The following is a 16,170-nucleotide window of genomic DNA, read 5'->3' as shown; positions in this document are numbered from 1 at the left end:
AAAAATGGCGCCATTGTTTGAACGCAGCCACAATAGCAAGCAATTCCTTATCATAGATACTATAGTTTACTTCCGATTTATTAAGCTTCCGGGAGAAAAAGGCACACGGTCGCCACTCCCCCTCCCCATCCTGCTGCTCCAATCGCTCGATCCGACGCATCTGTCTCCACCCACAGTGGTAGTTCAGGGTTGACATGCAGCAGTTGTTCCTCGGAGGCGAAGACCCTCTTTAGACTCTCAAAGGCCCTCTGCGCCGCCTCCGTCCACTCAAACTTCTTCTTGCCACTGAGGCAATCCGTTATGGGGGTCGCCAGCCACGCGAAGTTCTTGATGAACTTCCAGTAGAAGTTACTGAAGCCGAGGAACCGCTGAACATCCTTCCTTGTTTTCGGACTTTTCCACTCCACCACCGCCTTGACCTTCTCCGGGTCCATTGCCAGATCCTTGTCCGACAGCCTGTAGCCCAGGAACTCGACCTCTCTCGTGTGAAACTGACACTTCTCCAGTTTCACCCATAGGCGATGCTCCTTGAGCCTAGTTAGAACTTCCTGCACGTCCTTGATGTGCTGTTCTTCGTCTGGAGAGTAGATAAGTATGTCATCCAAGAATGCAGCGCAGTTTTTATAGAGCAAAGGTCCCAACACGTGGTGCATGAAGGCTTGGAAGCACGGGCTACCACACTGTAAACCAAAGGGCATAACGAGATATTCTAATGCTCCTAGTGGTGTGAACATGGTAGTCTTCCACTCGTCCCCCTCTCGCACCCTGATGAGATTGTAGGCTCCTCTCAGATCCAGTTTCGTAAAAATTTTCCCCTTTCGCACCCGCGCCAATACGTCATCGATTCTAGGCATGGGGAAGGCCATGGGGACCATCTGGGTGTTGATTCACCGAAAATCCACGACCAGCCTCCTCTCGCGTGGCCTTCTTGTCCACAAAGAACACGGGGCTTCCGCCCACTGCCCTGGACTCCCTGATGAAACCTCTCCTTAAGTTCTTGTTGATAAAGGCTCTTAAGTCCTCCATCTCCTGATCAGACATAGAGTACAGTTTTCCTGCCGGTAACTTGGCGCCCGGGACCAAGTTGATCTGACAATCGTAAGGCCTGTGCGGCGGCAGCGTGTCTGCCTCTCTTTCGCTGAAAACCTCCCCTAAGTCCATATATTCTGGAGGAATGCCGCCTTTCTCTCCTGCACGTGTAGCCGCCACTCTGGCACTACCAACTCGCGGCTCCTTTACTCCCAAACAGTTCTCCAAGCAATGCGCCGATCCAAACGTCAGGTTACGCTGATGCCAGGAGACCACCGGATCGTGCAAGGCCAACCAGCTCATGCCCAGAATGATGGGCGGACCCGCCAGCGTGGCCACATGGAAAGAAATCGTTTTGGAATGCGTTGAAATCCTCATTCTCATGGGGGGGGTCTGATGGGTCACTTCCCCTCCCAAAAGTTCCCGCCCATCAATGGTGGTCACTTGTAGCGGAAAGTCCAAAGGTAGTAAATGCAATTGGTGCTGTGCAGCGAAGTCCCTGCTGAAGAAATTGGCACTCGCTCCTGAGTCCAACAGGGCATGGACCTCCATAGCATGTCCATTGGGGAGGTCCAGCAACACCCTCACAATTATGCCTGGTTGGGGGTGTCCTGGTCAGGGCTCTGGTTCGGTCCCATTCCTGCCTGGCTGCTGCCCCGTTCCATTCCCAGCCAGGCACTGGCGTTTCCCTGCATTTGGACTCCCCCCTCTCCCACCTGGGAGGAAGCCCCCACCATTCCCTGCCAGTTGCGACGTTCCGGACACACTCTGGCAAAGAATTCAATTCCCATTTAAATTCAATTCCATTTTTTCTCAAAGTCTGAGTTAATGCCTTATATTGGTTGCTTTTTTTAACAACCTAAGTGGGACATCTTTAAATATGATTGTGAATATTCAATACATAATCTTTTTTCTCAATTTTTCTGCAAAATCAAATTTCTCATTTCTCTATCTTTAAATATAATCAAACAATCTCCTGGGAATTTTTTTGCCTTTGTTGTCTTCGTTTTAATCCTGAATGCATTTTGTATTGTTTCTGCCACATCTTCTACCTCCATATTTAACCATTGTGCAATTTCTGTTGTTATTTTTTCCAAAATATTTTTGCCTTGCGATTCTGGCACAGATCTCAGCCTCAAGTTAATTTCTCTTTGTCTCAATTCATTCATAGCAATTGCACCCCACAACTCCTCCTGTGTTTTGTTCATTTCTGAAACTTCACCCTTGACTTTTTCTTCCTATTTTTTCATATCACTTACTTCTTGCTTTGTCTGCTTCATTCCTTCTTCTAAACTTTGTGTTCTTTTTGTTATCTCCTTCAACTGGCCTTTCAGTTCCGAAACAGTCAAATCATATTTTTTAACCAATTGCTCCAGTCTTGTCTCTATATTCTTTTCACTCTGTTTTATTTTTTTATTTTTTTTATAAAAAATTTATTAAGGTTTTTACATTACAAAATAGAAAAAGAAAAAAGGAAAAATACAAAATAAAAATAGTTAAAAACAATCAATCCTTTCATCACATTATTTTTCATTTACTTGTTTCCTGGACCTCCTCATACCTCCCTTTTTTGTATTCCAGTTCAATTTATTAGCTCAGCAGTTTCTTTCCCTCTTTATTCTACCCAGATCTTGAATCTTAAATTATTATAACATTAAATTTTTACTTATAAAAAAACCATTTTTTCATATTCTTTTATACCATTAGCTAGAAACCACTTAATTTCAATCCAACATCATTCTAACATTCATTAATTTTACAGTATCTCTGTAAATAGTCTTTAAATTTTTTCTTTTCACTCTGTTTTATGTCTTTTTTATTTCTGCAAACATTTTCAAAATTTCACTTTTATTTTCACTTTCTTATTTCGATCCTCTCCTTTCTAATGGTGTTCCTCCTTCTGCTTTTTTTCCCCTCTGACATTATACCTAGATGTTATTTCACTTTTCACCACTAGATGTCACCCTTCCTTAATAGATAGTCAGTGAAAGGAGAACAAACCACCTTCTTTAAAGAAAGTTTTCTTGCCTCTTGTATGGCTAATCCACTGTCTCGGAAAGAAAGGAAAAATTTAAACTCCCCCAAATCACCCAGAAACATATGGATGTCTCGTACACCCCAGGTAGTGTGGTTGCTGACCTTGAGCCAGACATCCTGGAAAGTGAAGTCAAATGGGCCTTAGGAAGCACTGCAAATAACAACGCCAGTGGAAGTGATGGTATTCCAGCTGAACTATTTAAAATTTTAAAAGATGATGCTGTTAAGGTGCTACACTCAATATGCCAGCAAATTTGGAAAACTCAGCAGTGGCCAGAAGATTGGAGAAGATCAGTCTACATCGCAATCCCAAAGAAGGGCAGTGCCAAAGAATGCTCCAACTACCGCACAATTGCACTCATTTCACACGCTAGCAAGGTTATGCTTAAAATTCTACAAGGAAGGCTCAAGCAGTATGTGGATCGAGAACTCCCAGAAGTGCAAGCTGGATTTAGAAGAGGCAGAGGAACCAGAGACCAAATTGCAAACATGCACTGGATTATGGAGAAAGCTAGAGAGTTCCAGAAAGACATCTACTTCTGCTTCATTGACTATGCAAAAGCCTTTGACTGTGTCGACCACAGCAAACTATGGCAAGTTCTTAAAGAAATGGGAGTGCCTGATCACCTCATCTGTCTCCTGAGAAATCTCTATGTGGGACAAGAAGCTACAGTTAGAACTGGATATGGAACAACTGATTGGTTCAAAAATGGGAAAGGAGTACGACAAGGCTGTATATTGTCTCCCTGCTTATTTAACTTATATGCAGAATTCATCATGCGAAAGGCTGGGCTGGATGAATCCCAAGATGGAATTAAGATTGCCGGAAGAAATATCAACAACCTCAGATATGCAGATGACACAACCTTGATGACAGAAAGTGAGGAGGAATTAAAGAACCTTTTATTGAGGGTGAAAGAGGAGAGTGCAAAATATGGTCTGAAGCTCAACATCAAAAAAACGAAGATCATGGCCACTGGGCCCATCACCTCCTGGCAAATAGAAGGGGAAGAAATGGAGGCAGTGAGAGATTTTACTTTCTTGGGCTCCATGATCACTGCAGATGGTGACAGCAGCCACGAAATTAAAAGACGCCTGCTTCTTGGGAGAAGGGCAATGACAGGCCTAGACAGCATCTTGAGAAGTAGAGACGTCACCTTGCCAACAAAGGTCCATATAGTTAAAGCCATGGTTTTCCCAGTAGTGATGTATGGAAGTGAGAGCTGGACCATAAAGAAGGCTGATCGCCGAAGAATTGATGCTTTTGAATTATGGTGCTGGAGAAGGCTCTTGAGAGTCCCATGGACTGCAAGAAGATCAAACACATCCATTCTTAAGGAAATCAGCCCTGAGTGCTCACTGGAAGGACAGATCGTGAAGCTGAGGCTCCAGTACTTTGGCCACCTCATGAGAAGAGAAGACTCCCTGGAGAAGACACTGATGCTGGGAAAGATGGAGGGCACAAGGAGAAGGGGGCGACAGAGGACGAGATGGTTGGATAGTGTTTTCGAGGTTACCAGCATGAGTTTGACCAAACTGCGGGAGGTAGTGGAGGAGAGAGGTGCCTGGCGTGCTCTGGTCCATGGGGTCATGAAGACTAAACGACTAAACAACAACAACAAATCACCCAATTAAAATTAAAAATTAATTTATTCTGCCTCTTGTCTGGCCAATCCGTTAATTTCCCAGCGTATTAAAAATGAATTCAGTGGAGTTTAATATTCATTAAGGAAAAAGGCACTCTTTATCTTCAAACAAAGGAAAAAACCAAAAATAAAATAAACCACTTCTTCAGCCGCTTGTCAGCTTAATTCCACTCACAATCCAATAACCCAATTATAATCCACTAGTCCAAAAAGTAAGGAAAAAGAGGAGGTGCAGGTCCAATAATCCAAAAAGCAAAGAAAGGAGAAGTGCAAACAACATATATATATAAAAAGGAAAGGAAGAAAAAGGAATCCAGTCCTCCAACTCCAACAATCCACACAAAAGAAGGGGGGAGGGTGATTCAATGTCTTATTCTCCGCTCCTCTTCAAATTAACAGGAAAAAAACAAAACCACTTCGTTCTAATTTGGGCTCAGTAGCGTCTCCAACCCTCTGCAGTCTGGTGCATTCAAAACACAAAAAATAAAAGCTTCACTTTAAACTTGTTAATTTCAACTGCGCAGTTACCAAAAATGAAAGTAAAAGTTCTCAGGAGGTTCTCCTCCTGCCGTCCCAGAGATTTTCAGACAGATCAACAATATCCAGGGTAAGAGGCTTTCACCTCCTTTGAGTCAATTATATGCAATCCTCTTTTCCAGCAAATGTGTTTATATTAAAGCTAAGAGTTCCGCTGTAGGAAATATCAAAAGTTTTTTGTTCCATAGGAATGTCCTGCATCCAAATACAATTCCCAGACAGGGCTGACCTCCTTTTTTCCACCCCGCTGCATCCAAATTATTATAATTTTAAAAGCTTTTATCTCTCACCAATTTAAATCCGAATTTTCCTTTTTTTTGGAATCAATTGCTGTGCCTGGTGAGCTTGAGGCTGCGCTGCTCAGGAGTAGAAAATGGTGTCCCGCACCGGTGTCTCGATCTCGCCAGTCTTCCCGCTCCTAAAAGGAGCGTTTTAGGTGGTGGAGAGACCGCTCTTCGGCTTCGCTGGAAACCTGCCCTCAGAGTCTTCCTCCTAAGGTTTTGGGGGGCTTGTGACACCCATGCAATGCCCCCCGAAAAGCTGGATTCTCCCCTAAGAGCTGAATTACGCTTGCTCTCGGCTTCGCGATCAACTGGAAGTCCCAAGTTAAGAACAGTTTCAGGTTAAGAACGGACCTCCAGAACGAATTAAGTTCTTAACCCGAGGTACCACTGTATGTTTCCGAACACAAATCAAAGTGTTAGTGCTGACCTTTAAAGCCTTAAACGGCCTCGGTCCGATATACCTGAAAGAGCGTCTCCACCCCATTTTTCAACACTGAGGTCCAGCACCAAAGGGCCTTCTGGCGGTTCTTTCACTGTGAGGAGCAAAGTTACAGGGAACCAGGCAGAGGGCCTTCTTGGTAGTGGCGCCTGCCCTGTGGAAAGCCCTGCCATCAGATGTCAAAGAAATACAGTGGTACCTCATGTAGAGTTTGGTGGTTATAGGGTTAACCTTCTTGTGTTCTGCTCTGGGGGTGGAGCATCTATGTGACGCTGTACTTTCGTCACAGGTCTTTGTTCTGTGAGTTTGGTTTCAGTTTAGTCTGAGCGTGCTATGGCACGGAACGGAGTGTGGAAATGTCTGAATGTTCCGATGGTGATTTACTGCTTGTAAATAAATGCTTTTAGATAGAAGAAGCTGTCTCTGGACTGTCTCACTCCCTCTGCTCTCACACAAAAGGCAAACTGCAATTGTTTTCCTACCTAGGTCGTGTTTCTCAGAGTGTGCGCAGGAGAAGCGGCCGGACGGAGGAAACATAAATCTACAGAGGTTATGGAAGCCGACGCTTTGTTGCTAAGTGTGAGAAGGGAGTAAAGAGGATGGCTGCCAGCTCTGATCTCCTGCCAGGAAGAAGAAAGGCAGTTCTGAGGTCGCTGGTGAAAGGGGAGCCAAGCATCTTTCGGAGCCCGGTTGGCAGGAAGCGTGAGTAGATTAAGCCATAAAAGGGGGAAAAGATGGCTCAGCCCCAAGCAAATGTTTTTGAATCTTTTAATGTTCCCTTTGAGAGACTAAATGGACATAATTGGCCTGAGTGGTCTGTTTGGATGAAGTTCTTGTTTGCTGGGAGAACAGCTATGGTTGTGTGTGCACCCCTCACTGCCTGCAGCTAGTGGGAAAGCTGAGGAAGAATTGGCAGCTGCTCAGGAAAAGGAGCAGGAGCAGAGGGTGCTGGGCATTTTTGAAGCAAGTGTTGATGCTTGTCTTTTGCCGATCCTTAAGCATGTCAAGGAGCCCTGGGCCGCTTGGCAGGCACTACAGAAGGCATGTGAGGCCGCAGTGGAAGCCAAGGTCCAAGCGGGGACTGAACTGAGACCAGAGTGGGCTGGAAGAAGCCCAGAGAGCCCTGTGAGCCCAGTGGGGGCAGGGACTGTTTCTGTTCCTGGAACAGCTCCAACACATCTGTGTGATGGGCTGGGAGAGAGGAAAGCAGTGGCAGGCTGTTCCTCTGGAAGTCCTGCACCCAAGGGTGCAGGCAGAAGCTCTGAGAAAGCCAAAGTCTCCAAAAGTTGTTTTTGCTCTGAGTCAAAGTCAGGCTGCAAGAGGCATTGTTCTGCTGAGAACTCCAAGGTCACGCAGCTGCAAGGAAGCCAGATAAATGATGGTTCTCATGGGAACATCGAGAGAGGCCCTGCTGCGGGCAGAGCTGCAACTATGGCAACCGTGAAGGACACTGGCAATGGCCCCAGCCGGGGGGAGAGTGCTGCTTCTATGGCAACGCTGGATAAGTGCCAGCCAGCTACTTTGTCTCTCATCGTGGACACGGGTGCCAAACATTGCCTAGTGCCATCTTCTGGCCTTCTTCGAAACTGCAAGAAAGTAAAAACTGGTCGCTTTGTTTCTCTAGCTGATGGGAGCAAACGGCCCCTGACAGAATCTGGAATGTTGTATTGTAGTTTTCTAAATCATGAGATTCAAGCCTTTGTTGTTCCAGAAATAGCAAATTGTTTAAGTGTATCTGCCCTAATTGCTGACGGTTTCTGTGTAACTTTTGCAAATAACATGTGTTCTTTTTCCAGGGACGGCAAGGAGCTGTATACTGTGGAATGCAAGAATAGACTTTTTGTGGTTGAGACACCCATTGTTGCTGAGGATGCCACTGAAGAACCAAGGGTGCAATGTGTAAACGTACCACCACATAGTGGGTGTGCCCATCTCTGGCATCACAGATTTTGCCATTTGAATTGGGGTTATGTTAAGAGGGCCCCAGAACTAACAGAAGGGTGCAAATTTAAGAGTTGTGACAGGTTCCTGGATTGCAGAGCCTGCAAGCAATCGAAGGTTGTCACATGCTCTTATCCCAGGTCAAACAGGAAGACCACTAGTCCCTTTGAGTTAGTTCATGCAGATTTGTGTGGACCCATGTCTGTTGAGTCTTTAGGGGGTTCAAAATTCGTTCTTCTCCTAAAGACTTAATGACTTTTCAAGATCTTCTTGGGTTTTTTCTTTAAAACACAAGGGTGAGGCTGCTGGGTTGATCAAAGATTGGATCACAGCAGTTGAGGTGACCTTTTACACCAAGGTGAGAAGTTTTCAAAGTGACAGGGGGGCAGAATTCACTGGGTCTGCGTTGCAGAATTTCTTCTGCCAGAAGGGAATCAGCCACCGGCTGACAGCGCCTCACAGTCCGCAACAGGATGGAATTGTGGAGCGGAAGAATCGCACTTTGCAGGAATCAGTTTCTGCTATCTTATTTGATGCAGGGCTAGCTACCACAGCGCTTTTGGGCCGAAGCCTGGAAATTTGCGGCCTTTGTGCAGAACAGAGTGTTCAATTCAAGTGTAGGGGACACACCCTATTTCCTGCTGCACGGTAAGAAACCCAAGGTGCATTTCTTACATGTGTTTGGCTGTGAGGCTTGGGTCCTCATTCCAAAGGCCTTACGCAGGAAGGATGAGCCAAGGTCCAAGAAGATGATCTTTGTGGGGTACGAACCTGGTTCAAAAGCTTGGCGGTTTTGCATACCCAAGTGGAAACCAGTCCAGACTGGTAATCAGCAACAGTGCTGAGTTCTGTGAACAAGCTGGGTGGACGTGTCTGCATGGAAACCCAGATGTGATTTCATAGTTCTTTGACTCAGATGGTGAAGAGGAAGAGGAACCTGTTGCTGGGGACCAAAGTCCAGAGCAACAGAGTCCACAACAGGGGCAGCTCAGGATCCCTCAGAGGGGGAGGCCCAGAACACCTCCTCAGACCACAGTCAAGTCTGAGCCAAAGAGTGAGCCTTCCTCACCTGCAGGACCAGCTGTAAGGTTCCAAAGGTGCAGCAGGTCAGAGGGGGAAGTTTCTGGCACTGAGGATGGTCTTGCTGGCCCTAGTGAGTCAGAGGGGGCGCCAGAGTTCACGCTGAGGAGATCAACAAGGTCAACCAAGGGCAAGCCACCTGACAGGTTCGAGGCCACTAGTATGTGGGTTGGTGTGGCTAGGTGTGAGCCTGAAACCTTTGAGGATGTTCAGAAGTTGCCTCAGGAAGAAGCCAGCAAATGGCATGAGGCGATGCAGAAGGAGATGAGATCAATGGAGTCTCTGGGTGTGTTCTCACTCACACAGTTGCCGGCTGGCAAACAGGCTGTGAGTTGCAGATGGGTTTATCGCCTTAAACCCAGAGAGTCTGGAGAACCACAGTACGAAGCTAGGCTAGTTGCTAGGGGTTTCACACAGAGAAAAGGAGTCCATTTCTCGAAAGTGTATTCTCCTACTTCCAGAAGTGAAACTCTGTGCATGCTCTTAGCCGTTGCTGCACAAAGAGGTTGGAAGGTAAATCACTTTGATGTGGATGTTGCCTACTTGAACTCAGATCTCCAGGAGGAGTTGTACATGCTTCCTCCTCCAGGGTTTGAGATCAATGGGCAAGGCATCGTCTGGCGATTGCATAAATCTATTTATGGGTTGCGCCAGTCTGCCAGGAACTGGAATATGTGCCTGAATGAAGCCTTAGAGAAGCTAGGTTTCAGAAGAAGTGTTGCTGATAGCTGTCTGTACCTGAAAGGGTCAGGTGAGATGCAGGAAGCAGTTTTAGTCTTTGTTGACGATCTTTTATACCTGGGACAGACAGGTAAACAGGTAGAGAAGTTCGCCAGGGAGCTTGGAAAAAGGTTCAAGCTCAAGCAGCTTGGAGCTGTTAGGACTTATCTAGGCGTGGATGTGTCACGAATGGAGAATGGAAGTTTTTTGCTCAGCCAAAGAGGTAAAATTGAGCGACTGCTTCAGAAGTTCAGGATGAATGTGCAGGTGTCAGAACTCCTATGGCGACTGGTTACGTGAAAGACAGCAAGTAGAACGCGTTGTGTTCGAAAATGCTGAACTCTTTCAGTCAGCTCTAGGTAGTTTGCTGTATTTGTCCCAGTGGAGCAGACCAGATATAGCGTTCGCTATCAATCTGCTCAGCAGGGAGGCTTCAAGTCCTAGCGTACAGGCCTGGAATGGCATCAAGAGGGTACTGCGGTATCTGCAAGATACCAAAGATTTTTGCCTTAAGTTGTCAGCACGGGTTGAAGTCAAGCTGACCGCGTGGGTGGATTCGGACTGGGCTAACCTTCAGGATAGGAAGTCCGTGTCCGGCCTAGTGGTGAGGTTTGGGAACTCACTAGTTGGGTGGAGGTCCAGGAAGCGAAGTCTCATAGCGCTTTCATCCACTGAGGCTGAGTTCAGTGCGCTATCTGAGATGTGCAGAGAGTTGGAGTTCTATGCTTGTTGCGCGGTGCTGTGAGCGACGACTGCTTCTTCCGCGGAGCGAAGCCGCACAGCCGTTATCGGAGAGCGCTGACTTTTTCCTGGGCAATTTGGCTGCAAGAAACAACTACCTGTGAGTAGGATTAAGTTGGATTATAAAGGAAAGGAAATTAGCAAATTCGGCACCGAAACGGGGGAAGTATAAACAGGAAGTCTGCTTCCCGTTTCTTGTATACAGAACAAAGCAAAGAGACTGTGAGCTAGAACTTTGAAAGTAACTTTTAAAAGGGTCAAAATCCGAACGTCAGACAGAAGATTTCCCCTCCGGATTGCAGGAAAGGAGGGGAAAAGATTTGAACTTTATTTTCCTGTAAAGAAAGTGGGGAAAGGAATTGGAAATCCACTGCTTAGATCCTGGGAATGGACTGCCTTGAAAATGAATGCCGCATTGTGAAAGGCACGCAATAAACTGCTTTTGACAGCTAACTCTGCAAAAAAAAGATACAGTGTTTCTGGCTGACTTCTCCTGGTTTTAGAGTAACCTTAAAATAGTTGGAATTGATACAGTCGTCTTTTTTGATGAACTGGGGGACTTTAAAAAGTTATTTTTTAAAGTTACAAGTTTGGCTGCAACTGTGTCCCCCTAGAGGAAGTAGGACATTGTTACAAAAATAATTGAGCCAGGGAATTTTCCACTTCATAACAAAGCCCAGCTGTGGGAGCGACCTTGGATTTATCTGGAGTGGTATGGCAGATGGGAAAGAAAAGTTAGATTCGACTCAAGAGAAAATATTGAGGTCTGGCAGAATTCGCACAGACATTGGGCCACAAAGAAGAGCATCAGCATCTGGGGCCTCTGGGGTATCTGGACCATCAGGGGCTGTACCAGCACAAGCGAAGTCAAAAGGAATGCCGTCTGAAGAGGTTTTAGCTTTGGCATTAGGGAAAATTAATGAATCATTGGAAAATTTAACCAGGCAAGTAGCTGAAACAAATATACAGGTGGCTGAAACAAATAAACAAGTAGCTGAGGCATCGGCAAAAATTGACCAGAATACTACAAGCATAAATAACTTGGGACAGCAGGTGAATACCAATACACAGGCTATTGAGAAATTGCTTCAAGAATCTACTCAGATTTGAAAGACTGCTGAGGAAGCAAAGGAGATAGCAACTGCCACTGAAGAGAAGATACCACCGATACACAGACGACTGGACGACTACGGCTTGATGCTTTCCATGGTTGAATTGAAGGACAAACAAACCAATCTGAGGATCAGAGCTGTACCTGAACTTGAGAAGGAGAATTTGGCTGACTTTCTTACTAAGGAATTTATAGACTTTTGGCAACTAGATTCGGGAAAAGAAGAATTCAAGATAGTAAGCGCATATAGGCTTGGAAGAGGAGGAAAGAAGAATAAAGTGAGAGACTGCCTTATTACTTTTCGAACTAAAGAGGAGAGAGATAAAATTTTGAATTTGCACTACCAAAAGACCTTGGAAATTTATCCGTCAAGTGTTGAGATTTTTAAGGATATCCCGAAACATCTTTTGGACCTCAGGTCTAACTACGGAGAGCTGGTCGCTTTGTTGAGAAGCAACAGAATCCTTTTTAGGTGGGAGTTCCCTCAAGGCTTGTCCTTTAAATACAAAGGAAGGAAGATAAAAATAAGATCACTGGATGACAAAGATAGATTTCTGAGAGACCGTGGAGAAGACTTGCAGAAAGAAGCGGAAATAGGGAAAGAGCCAAGAGCACGGGAAAGTGGAATATTAGACATAGCAAACTTATCTTTTGGATTACCTGGTTCAGAGAAAGTGACGCCACCGACAGATCAAGAACAGATACTTGGCGCTGTTGGAGGAAAAATAAAGTAAATACACTATGGCTCTGCAACTATTAAGCTGGAATTGTAATGGTCTAAATGTCGGAATCAAGCCTTAGTCAAAGGAATTTGCCACACTCCAGGCACCCGGCTTGAGTTCCTTGTTGACCTCCCCTTCTGCGACTCCCGCCAAGATCAGGCGAGATCTCAATCGGCGATCCTCCTCTAACGTGAGAAGAACACACCACTCCTCCCCTGCCATCCCCAGGGAGGGGAGAGAGACAGACAGAAATGTATTTACATGCCTTTATTTCTGTCCTTCCAGCAGTACAGAGAAAACGTGTCTGCACTCTCTTAACACCAACAGCAGAGAGAGAATAACTCCTCCCATGTACTTCCAGTACAGGTCAGATGACACTCTGAGCTAACATCCAGTGCTCAGTGGTGTGAATAGACTGTTCCTTTGTTCCCACGGAACAGTCCCAAAACTGTTTCCAGCCACCTGGAGCTCGCTGCTGCATTGCTCCTTTTTCGTAACATCCTCCCCCAAAAGAATCAATGCGTGTCGCGGCAAGCAAAGCGTGATCCAGAGAAGAAAACAAACAGTTGTTATACACATAACACTCCCCTGTTGTTACAGTTCCACCCTTGGAACTCCCCGCCACTGGTTTCCCCAGTGTATCTCTCTGGTTGTCTGGCTTCCAAGGAATGAGTGCATCTGCATTACCTTGGCTAGCAACTCTCTGTTGTGTCTTTGTCTCTGACTTAGACACAGCTCCAACCTGTCCTCGGTTGTGTACAACAGCAATACATGCAACAGCTAAGTTAGCAAACTCTTTTGAGTACCTCTTGGGTGGTACACCCTTTGTAACTCTCTCAGACCTTCGTATGAGGTGCTGATTCTCTCTGCTCACTGGTTCAGTCTCAGGACTCTTTGGAGAACCAGTTCCAATAGTAAACAGTGGTTCATCCTTCACCTGTGAAGGTCTATCTATTGTGTGAGATTTCCTCTCAATGACTGTGACAACTGAGCTCTCCGAGCTATCACTGTCGCTCTCAGTACCACTGTAATCTGTAAACTCATCATCATCCTGTTCAGGAGCACTCTCTAGAAATTTTGTGAGAATCACCTGACCAGTTTCAGACAAAATTACTCTGTAGAGACCCTTCTCATATCCCACAAAAATGCCTCTGGCATTCTTTACTCCACCTGGAGCTTCTGTTCTCACATGAGACCCAAAAACCTTGAAATGGGCAACAGAAGGTTTTCTATGGAACAGTTTCTCAAAAGGAGAACTTCCCAACTCTTTTGAAACCTTTCTCAACCACGTATAACAATACGACATTAGAGACTCCGCCCAGTACTCATGTGGCAGATGTGAACTAAGCAATTGCGCTTTCATCCCCTTTTGCAATTCTTTGTTCACCCGTACACAGACACCCCTGTTCCACGCTTCCGCTGAAACAGCAACCTTGTGTCTTATCCCTTTCTTCTGCAGGAACTCCTGAAAATCCTGTAAAAGAAAAATCTGCTTTTCATCTGTGAAAAGACAACCAATGTTAGCATCATGCATGTTTTTAACCTTGTCACAAAACTCCTGAAACCTTTCTACGGCTTCTTGTGGCCTTTTTAACACATAAATCCAGACAAAATTAGAGAAATGATCCACACACACAAGATAAAATCTTGCATTGCCTCTAGATGGTTCTAGAGGACCAATCACATCAGCATACACCCGCTGAAATGCTCTGTCGACCCTGGTCAGCTTCTTGGTGTCCTTTTTGGTCACACCTGCGAGAGAAATCAAGTTAGACTCAGAATTACATTTCATGTAATCACTTTGCTCATAAGTCAACAAATACAGTCCATCTTTCTCTCTGGCAGAAAGATACAACTCTCCATCTTTGAAGATCTTGCAGCTCTCAGCATCATAGGACAGTTTCAGTCCTCTCTTTGCAATCTGCGAAACACTCAGCAGATTGAACTTCAACTCAGGAACCAAGTAAACATTGTTTATAGTCAAGTTCAGACTCTTAAGATACACAGTCCCTATCCCGGTCGCTTCCAGCTCCTGACCGTTGGCCTGTTTCACAGCGAAGCTTTGCTTCTTAAACGTTGAAAAGAGTCCTCTGTGTGGGGACATATGAAACGTACTCCCCGTGTCGATTACAAACGAGTTTTCAACATCTGGCGTGGTTCCTTTCGCCATCAAAGCCTTTGCAGGTTTCACCGAAGACTTGGCATGACCTCTGCCTGATGCCTCAGGCTTTGCTGAGCGGCCCTTAGCTCCTTTTGGCTGGCGTGGCTTCTTACAGTTCCGCTGAAGATGCCCAGCCTGTCCACAATTGTAACATCGGACAACGTTCAAAGCTACAGCATTCTCTCCAGTAGCAACATCAGTGGGGGAATTAGAACTCCGTTCCTCCCTCCCCCTGTCCTTTACTTCCAGTGCAGCAAGCTGGTCGTGTTCATTCAGAACAACGGCACTCAGGGGAGGTGGATAAGGTAAACCTCCCCCCTTCTTGGCATCCATTCTGAAACCAAGTCTCTGCTCTTACTCTCGAGCCCGTAAAATCCAAAAGTCTCTTCTGGGTTGTTTACTGCCTTCTCTGGCAGGCAAACTGCAAGCTGTCTCAAAGTCCTTGCAAAGATAGCCAAAACAACTCCACTTCCCAGGCTCTCACTGAGCCAGCCCCATTTGTCAGTAACTTTCCAAGCCTACTGACGGTCGTTGCCTAGCAATTGGGCATACCTTTCTTCGTACAGGAAATCTTATCAACCACAAGAATTCCTGGTATGCAAGCCTTTGCTTTCAGAGCTGTTTTTCCAAACGCAGCTCCCGTGAACCAGAGAATGAATCAATCTGCGTTCACACTTTTAGCCCGAAATTCAGCATACCTTTTGGGGCTCCGTTGCCTGGGAAACACCCCCTCTCGGTGTCCAGGCGTCTGTTCAGCTTCTGGCTGCACGCAGACGTTATCTTATCTTCTTTGGTGCAGAGGATGACTTACGATCCATCAACCTCTCATGTTGATTCCCATGGATCTTTAGAACCATCGGCTTCTGCTACCAGTTGTCGGAATCAAGCCTTAGTCAGAGGAATTTGCCACACTCCAGGCACCCGGCTTGAGTTCCTTGTTGACCTCCCCGTCTGCGACTCCTGGCAAGATCAGGCGAGATCTCAATCGGCGATCCTCCTCTAACGTGAGAAGAACACACCACTCCTCCCCTGCCATCCCCAGGGAGGGGAGAGACAGACAGAAATGTATTTACATGCCTTTATTTCTGTCCTTCCAGCAGTACAGAGAAAACGTGTCTGCACTCTCTTAACACCAACAGCAGAGAGAGAATAACTCCTCCCATGTACTTCCAGTACAGGTCAGATGACACTCTGAGCTAACATCCGGTGCTCAGTGGTGTGAATAGACTGTTCCTTTGTTCCCACGGAACAGTCCCAAAACATCAACATCCTGTTTGGCTTTCCAGCCACCTGGAGCTCGCTGCTGCATTGCTCCTTTTTCGTAACATAGCAAACTTATCTTTTGGATTACCTGGTTCAGAGAAAGTGATGCCACCGACAGATCAAGAACAGATACTTGGCGCTGTTGGAGGAAAAATAAAGTAACTACACTATGGCTCTGCAACTATTAAGCTGGAATTGTAATGGTCTAAATTCCCCCCAGAAAAGGAAAAATGTTTTTCATTTATTGAAAAAGGAACAATTGGACTTGATTTACCTACAGGAAACACATGTGATTAGGTTACATAGAAAAGTACTGATTAATAAAAGATTGGGACAAGAGTTTATTTCATCTGATAAAGTAAAAAAAAAAGAGGAGTAGTGATTTATGCAAAGGAGAGATTATCACCGAAATTTATTTTTAAAGACGACCAAGGAAGATATGTGGCAATTGAAATCCAA

The 16,170-nt window shown here is 45.6% G+C and overlaps 1 protein-coding gene across 1 annotated transcript in view; it reads right to left on the bottom strand.

The window, feature by feature from the left end:
- Nucleotides 1-2,471: 2,471 nt before the first annotated feature.
- Nucleotides 2,472-16,170, bottom strand: part of LOC128406054 (uncharacterized) — a 262,647-nt gene continuing 248,948 nt past the window's right edge. The window contains exon 3 of the transcript XR_008328392.1: nt 2,472-2,827. The gene's annotated coding sequence lies outside the window, so the exon portion shown is untranslated. The remainder of the gene's footprint in view (nt 2,828-16,170) is intronic.

This window comes from Podarcis raffonei, chromosome W (assembly GCF_027172205.1).
Source record: "Podarcis raffonei isolate rPodRaf1 chromosome W, rPodRaf1.pri, whole genome shotgun sequence".
NCBI classification, from domain to species: Eukaryota; Metazoa; Chordata; class Lepidosauria; order Squamata; family Lacertidae; genus Podarcis; species Podarcis raffonei.
The sequence above is the reverse complement of the archived record's forward strand: the minus strand, read 5'-3'. Positions and strand labels throughout refer to the sequence as shown.